The sequence below is a fragment of the Lithobates pipiens genome, unplaced genomic scaffold (assembly GCF_037356315.1).
Source record: "Lithobates pipiens isolate NorthernLeopardFrog02 unplaced genomic scaffold, aLitPip1_a1.2 Scaffold_18, whole genome shotgun sequence".
Classification (NCBI taxonomy): Eukaryota; Metazoa; Chordata; class Amphibia; order Anura; family Ranidae; genus Lithobates; species Lithobates pipiens.
The window spans coordinates 657,796,968-657,803,706 of record NW_027507758.1 but is presented as its reverse complement, the minus strand read 5'-3'; the positions used below and the strand labels follow the sequence as shown (position 1 = coordinate 657,803,706).

At 50.6% G+C, this 6,739-nt stretch overlaps 1 long non-coding RNA gene across 1 annotated transcript; it reads left to right on the top strand.

Annotated features, from left to right (window-relative positions):
• Nucleotides 1-2,599: 2,599 nt before the first annotated feature.
• LOC143989365 (uncharacterized) lies at nt 2,600-6,430 on the top strand. Its single transcript, XR_013277019.1, has 2 exons — nt 2,600-4,136; nt 4,416-6,430. It is a non-coding gene; the product is annotated as an uncharacterized LOC143989365 (long non-coding RNA).
• The last annotated feature ends 309 nt before the right edge of the window (nt 6,431-6,739 follow it).

Here is a 6,739-nt window from a genome sequence, read left to right as displayed (position 1 = left end):
AAGTTTATCTAAGACCACAAACGTCATTGTACACTACAGCGCAGTGAATATTCGGCCCTCTAATGTGGGTTGGTCCCCATGTGATGGAGGTCAGTCAGCACCTTGGGCTGCTCGCTGTTGGGTCTGACCCTGGAGAGCCACCAGGCCAGTTATTGGTCTGAGCATTGACTTACTGGTGGGTGAAAGTTCATTTTCATATCTTGTCCTGCCAGTTGGAGGATGGGTGATGTAGTTGGTTGATTATTGGAGGGATTCAGATACGAAATCCTGATCCATTCAAGAGCCTTTCACTCTGGTTTTGGGTCTTTGCTGCCACCATGGCATATTTAGGAGGTTTAGTATGGCACACATCTGCTATAGACCTGGAAGGACTTTGTGTCTGGCCATTGCCCATCCTCTCCCCCAAAGCTTCCACTCTGGAGCCAGACCAGCATACTTCTTTATACCTGGTTCCTGTAGGGATCAATCCTTTACTGCTCCCTATGACCTCATCAGTCTTCTAGAGACAGCTGCTTGGAGGTCAACACCCCAGAACTACATCTCTCGAGAGCCTTTTATACAGTGTGGGGGTTGGCTCTTTGGAGTTGAGGCAGCAGTTTTGCTGGAAAAGGTCATTGTATGCCTGTGGACTGGTAGATGGGTGTAAGGTGGGGGTAGTACTGTAGTTGAGCAGGTATGCTCATTTTCCCATGTTGTATACCTTTAAAAAAAAGATTGTACTGAATTTTTTATTCTTTGGCATGAACTTTGTGCTTGTTCATCATCACTGTAAGCCATCGCCAACCTTCCACAACGTAAAGCGATATCAGTGCTGTAGTAACCATGATGAAGCAAGTATTGGGTTATTCTGAGGGGGCGAGCGTTCCTTCCATGCTCTGGATCAGGCATTCTCAACCTTTTAACCCTAGAGGAACCCCAAAAATCTCACGTCTCAAGGAACCCTTATAAAACAAATTCATCAGGGCTCAATAGGAACAATGCTCCTTATATTGGTGTCCTCAAAGTGATGCTTGGAATGCAACCCTTAAAGAAAGCTTAAGAGATTTGGTGTCATGCTGCTGGCTTTGCTAAGTGGTGCTGAACCTTGAACTCTGTAGGCATTATCATAGGTGGTTCAGCCACAGCTCAAAGAACCCCTAGGGTTCCACTAAACCTTGGTTGAGTGACTGCTCTGGATAGTCAGGTGCACTCTATGGGGGAAGTCCTCCATCCTTACCACTACTTCCAGCTGTTGTGCTCCTCGGAGGGGGGAGCCCTTTTCTGCTTTTTGTGGGCCTGGGGGGCCCCATTTGCTGCTCCTCGCTGGCCTGGGGGGGCCCCATTTGCCTGCTCCTCGCTGGCCTGGGGGGGCCCCATTTGCTGCTCCTCGCTGGCCTGGGGGGGCCCCATTTGCTGCTCCCTCGCTGGCCTGGGGGCGCCCCATTTGCTGCTCCTCGCTGGCCTGGGGGCGCCCCATTTGCTGCTCCTCGCTGGCCTGGGGGGGCCCCATTTGCTGCTCCTCGCTGGCCTGGGGGGCCCCATTTGCTGCTCCTCGCTGGCCTGGGGGGGGGGGGGGTCCTTTGCTGCTCCTCGCTGGCCTCCTCTTCTTGGCTCTTAGATCAGTTCACTTTTTGCTATCTTGAAAGTCATGAGTTTGCGGAAAATAGTGTTAATATAATAATAAAATAGTAGTGTAAGTCCATTTCCTTAACAGCTGCTTCACCTGACCTCTCCCAAACCTGCTGACTCGCACTTTCCATCACTTGTCAGCAGAGCCATCAGCGGGTTCTGAAAACTGGGAGCCTTATATGATGTAAATGTAATATATTCACCAGAAGTGCCCTTGGACTTTGTAAGTAATTGAAATTTATTGAGAAAGCTGGTGATGCTTCGTGACACTGTAGAACAATGAGTTGTATAATGTATGGGGGGGGGGGGGGGGTGGCACAGCTGACAGATTCAGTGACTGTTTTAGTGAATCTGCTCATGCCTGTTGGCTCAGTGCCGGGGCGGGCCTCTTTGATGCCTGTTGGCTCAGTGGTGGGATGGGCTCTCTTCAATGCCCAGTGCTGGCTCTGTTCGATGCCCGTTGGCTCAGTGGCGGGGCGGGCTCTGTTCGATGCCCGTTGGCTCAGTGGCGGGGCGGGCTCTGTTCGATGCCCGTTGGCTCAGTGGCGGGGCGGCTCTGTTCGATGCCCGTTGGCTCAGTGGCGGGGCGGGCTCTGTTCGATGCCCGTTGGCTCAGTGGCGGGGCGGGCTCTGTTCGATGCCCGTTGGCTCAGTGGCGGGGCGGGCTCTTTGATGCCCAGTGACTCAGTGCTGGGATGGGAGTTCCCTGCAATTCCCAGCGCTGAAAGGAGCGAAGGAAAGGTAAGTATCTACTGGGCAAAGGGGGTTCCTTTCAGGACAACAGAAGGTTTGGTTTAGCTTGCATTCCCCTTTATCCTGTGGATTGGTAGCTGCAGGAGATTTCTAGATTTGACATTTGACCAACCGTCCCAGCCGAGATCTCTGCATGGAGCCTATGATGCTCAGAGCAAATGCAATGGCCAAGATACCTCAGTACATCAGCCATCATACTAATGCAGGGGTAGGCAACCGGCCCTCCAGCTGTTTTAAATACTACAAATCCCATCATGCCTCTAGGAGTCATGCCGGTGATTGGTCAGGGTCTTGCAATGTCTCATGGGATTTGTAGTTTCAAAACTGCTGGAGGGCCGAGGTTGCCCACCCACAATGTATGTCGGGCATGTACATTGCCTTTTAAAAATGTTGGATGTTTCCTTTGACAATGTTGGATGACTTGACCCCGTCAGTGCTGCTGGTTTTTAGGTCTGAGAGCACAATTGGTAACTTGAAGATCCATCAAATAAGTTGACTTCTGATTTGGCTCTTTGAATGTTTTCAGACGCAGAGATACGATTAGCAGTGAGTTCCATCGATGAACAATGAGGTCTAATATATTTGTCTTTCTCTTTCAGATCTTCCCAGATCCTTCAGACTTTGAGCGCTGCTGCAAACTCAAGGACAGACTCCCCTCCATTGTGGTGGAGCCCACAGAGGGGGACGTGGAGAGTGGGGAGCTGCGATGGCCCCCCGAGGAGTTCCTGGTGGAGGAGGAGAAGCAATCCAGCTGCGACCCAACACAGGAGAACAAGGAGCAGTAACTCTGCCGCTGGACACACAATAAATACTCTCATTTGGCAGTGAAGTCCATCTGCGGCTCGGCTAGGAATTTGTTAAAGAATCTTCTTGATGACAAATTCGGAAAAATGCACCTGTGAGACTTTTCTTTTTTTTTTTTTTTTGTTCTTTGAACTTTTTGTGGAAGAATCCAGCCTTCGATGTGATCGAATCGCACGAGTGTCTGAGAAGTGTTTGCTTTATTTTCTTTAGAGATTACTATGTGGAGTCGTTTCCCAAGTGTAGAAAGCAGCAGTATTGTTCCTTCAAGTTGCTGAGACAACTGAAGACGGAACGCGTATGGAAGCCAGTACAGGAACTAGTCCAACCGGTCGTCTTCTTCCACCTGAATGTTAGTCTGTGATCCGGCAACATGTATCCAGAAAGACTTAGTCTGATGTCCATTAGTCTCCTTCATCCAAGGTGGACTGGCTGTGCCCCATGGCTCCACTCGGTGGTGTTGGCATCAATAAGTGTTGTATCTTCTCTGTAACTGGCTAAATAGTGGAAAATCTTGTGTGTCGATGGCAGTTTTCATCAGTGTACAGGAATGCATTGTTGTCACGTATTTGTTTCCTGTACTGTGTTGCTCGGCAGTCTGTAGACTCTTTCCAACATCCAAGTATCGTAGACCAATTTTTTTAGGATGGCCTATCCTTTTTCCGATAATTTTTCTGGTGAAGTAGCCGCTAGGTCTGAGCAATTGAAACCACGTAGATTCCACTGGACTTGGGCTTCCTGCCTAAAAAATGGGCATCCTCAAATTTCAGCTGGTTCTAATCCCCCCTCCCCTCCCACTTTTTTAGTTGCAAATTGACCTACGAGAAATCCTCCTTGGCACGCCACCAGTTGTCCTTCCTCTAAAAGCTTAAGTCTGGCATAGAAGCTGTAACACATTTCTGATACCTCCATGGAGAAGGTCCATATAATGGAAAGGGGTGGTGCCGTTTCTCTCCCATACCTCCATGGAGGATGTCCATCAGATGGATTGGGGTGGTGCAGTTTCTCGCCCATGCCGTGATAGAGGATGTCCATCAGATGGATTGGGGTGGTGCAGTTTCTCGCCCATACCTCCATGGAGTAAGTAGGTCCATCAGATGGATTGGGGTGGGGCAGTTTCTCTCCCATACCTCCATGGAGGATGTCCATCAGATGGATTGGGGTGGTGCCGTTTCTCGCCCATACCTCCATGGAGTAGGTCCATTAGATGGATTGGGGTGGTGCCGTTTCTCGCCCATACCTCTATGGAGGAGGTCCATCAGATGGATTGGGGTGGTGCACTTTATCTGCCTTTTAGAGGCCATGTAAGTTGGTTTGCCCCTCCTATGGTGGTTTGGTGAAGGTCCTTTTTGGAGCACTTTCCTTCTTATGAAGCACCATCTGAATAGTAAAAGTGGAAATATATTAGGATGATGGTATTGGGTGGGTGACTGGTTTTTGAAAGTCCACCGTCCTTGGTATGCACAGACTTGGGTTGGTGGCCATGCCATAGACCTGAGCAGAACAGATTGATGGGTGCCGTCATTCACTGATGACGTTTGACGTTGGTTGGGGGAGGGGGGGGTGGTTTTTAGGTCTCTGTACGTTGATGTGCATTTATCTTCAATCCTCGGAGCGCAGGTCCTCGCGTATTGTGCTCCTGAAGGCAGCAGTCACTTAAATCCGCCACGAGACAATTTTGCGTGTTCAGTGAGCCGCGCTCTGAAGCCCATTCAGGGTCTGGCATTGTTTTGCTCTTCTTGCTCTCAGACCCTGGTGGATGAATCTGATGAACCGTGACGGCTCTAAAAATAAACTCATCCGGTCCTTTCAACAAAGTCCCCACATTCACTCCATGAAGAAAATGCCTTTCACAAGACCCCCGGTGCCCTTCGGAGCCGGACTTCTATTTAAAAGCCGCCTCTTGTGGGGTTTTTTCCATTTTTTTTTTTTTTTTTTTTTTTTTCATCCTTTGAATTTAAGAATTTTTTTTTTTTACCTCATTGGTGGCTGCGGATGAAAGATTTCCAACACACATCAGATGGTCCCGTGTTCCCGTCTTCTAGAATGTTTTTTTTTTTTTACAGATATAGAGCAATAAAATTGTCCGTGCTTCGAAGAGTCAATGTTTCCATGTATGTATCTCGCTAGTGGCGCATGTGACCCGTCCACCGAGGGGGTCTTATTTCTAGGAATCGCGTCTTTGTCACCAGCTGACCCGTCTCCGGGGCTTTGTGTTGTGATCTATTTTTTTTTTTTATGGGATGTTTTCAGTGTTAATGTTTTGGGTGCGGCCGGGTGGCTCTCGATACACAAATGGGCGTGGCCGCGGGCTCTCGATACACGAATGGGGGTGGCGGCGGGCTCTCGATACACGAATGGGGGTGGCGGCGGGCTCTCGATACACGAATGGGGGTGGCGGCGGGCTCTCGATACACAAATGGGGGTGGCGGCGGGCTCTCGATACACAAATGGGGGTGGCGGCGGGCTCTCGATACACAAATGGGGGTGGCGGCGGGCTCTCGATACACAAATGGGGGTGGCGGCGGGCTCTCGATACACAAATGGGCGTGGGCCGGGGCTCTCGATACACAAATGGGCGTGGCCGCGGGCTCTCGATACACAAATGGGCGTGGCGGCGGGCTCTCGATACACAAATGGGGGTGGCGGCGGGCTCTCGATACACAAATGGGGGTGGCGGCGGGCTCTCGATACACAAATGGGGGTGGCGGCGGGCTCTCGATACACAAATGGGGGTGGCGGCGGGCTCTCGATACACAAATGGGGGTGGCGGCGGGCTCTCGATACACAAATGGGGGTGGCGGCGGGCTCTCGATACACAAATGGGGGTGGCGGCGGGCTCTCGATACACAAATGGGCGTGGCCGCGGGCTCTCGATACACAAATGGGCGTGGCCGCGGCTCTCGATACACAAATGGGCGTGGCCGCGGGCTCTCGATACACAAATGGGTGTGGCCGTGGGCTCTCAATACATGAAGCCGAGTCCTCATCTGTCCGGCCCATGCGGATCATCCAGCACCAGCCGCCCCTTGGGAGGGCAGAATATGGAAGAATCTGTCATATTTCATGTTTGTTGGGGGTATTGTACATTTCCAGTTGTGAGATGTCTGTGTGCAGACGCTCGGTCCGCTCTCTTGTATATAGTATACATATATATATTTCTGTAATTTGAGGCTCAGGGAGAAGCTAGCATTTCTTTTTTTTTTTTTCAAAAACTTTTGTCACTGTGACATTTTGTAAATAAAAGTTTGAAAATTGCTTTCCAAGAGACGTTTGTAGATTGTTTTCTTCATGGAGACCCGAGCAACTGCTTGACTTTTCCCTCCTGTCAGTCTGCTTTTCATCAGCCCAGCAATGCCGGGGAACTGGTATGCGGCTGCCCATCCCAGCCCATCAATCACGGGCCGCTATTGTGTGCTGCGCGGCATGCCAGGCCCCGGTCTGCACACAAGTGTCAGCTCTGAGGTCACACCACCTGAGGGGGAGGCTCTGCTGACTTCCATCAGCCAATCATGTGCAGCCAAAATATTATTTGTTCTCCTGGGATGTGATTGGTGGGATTTGCAGCCAGAAGCTT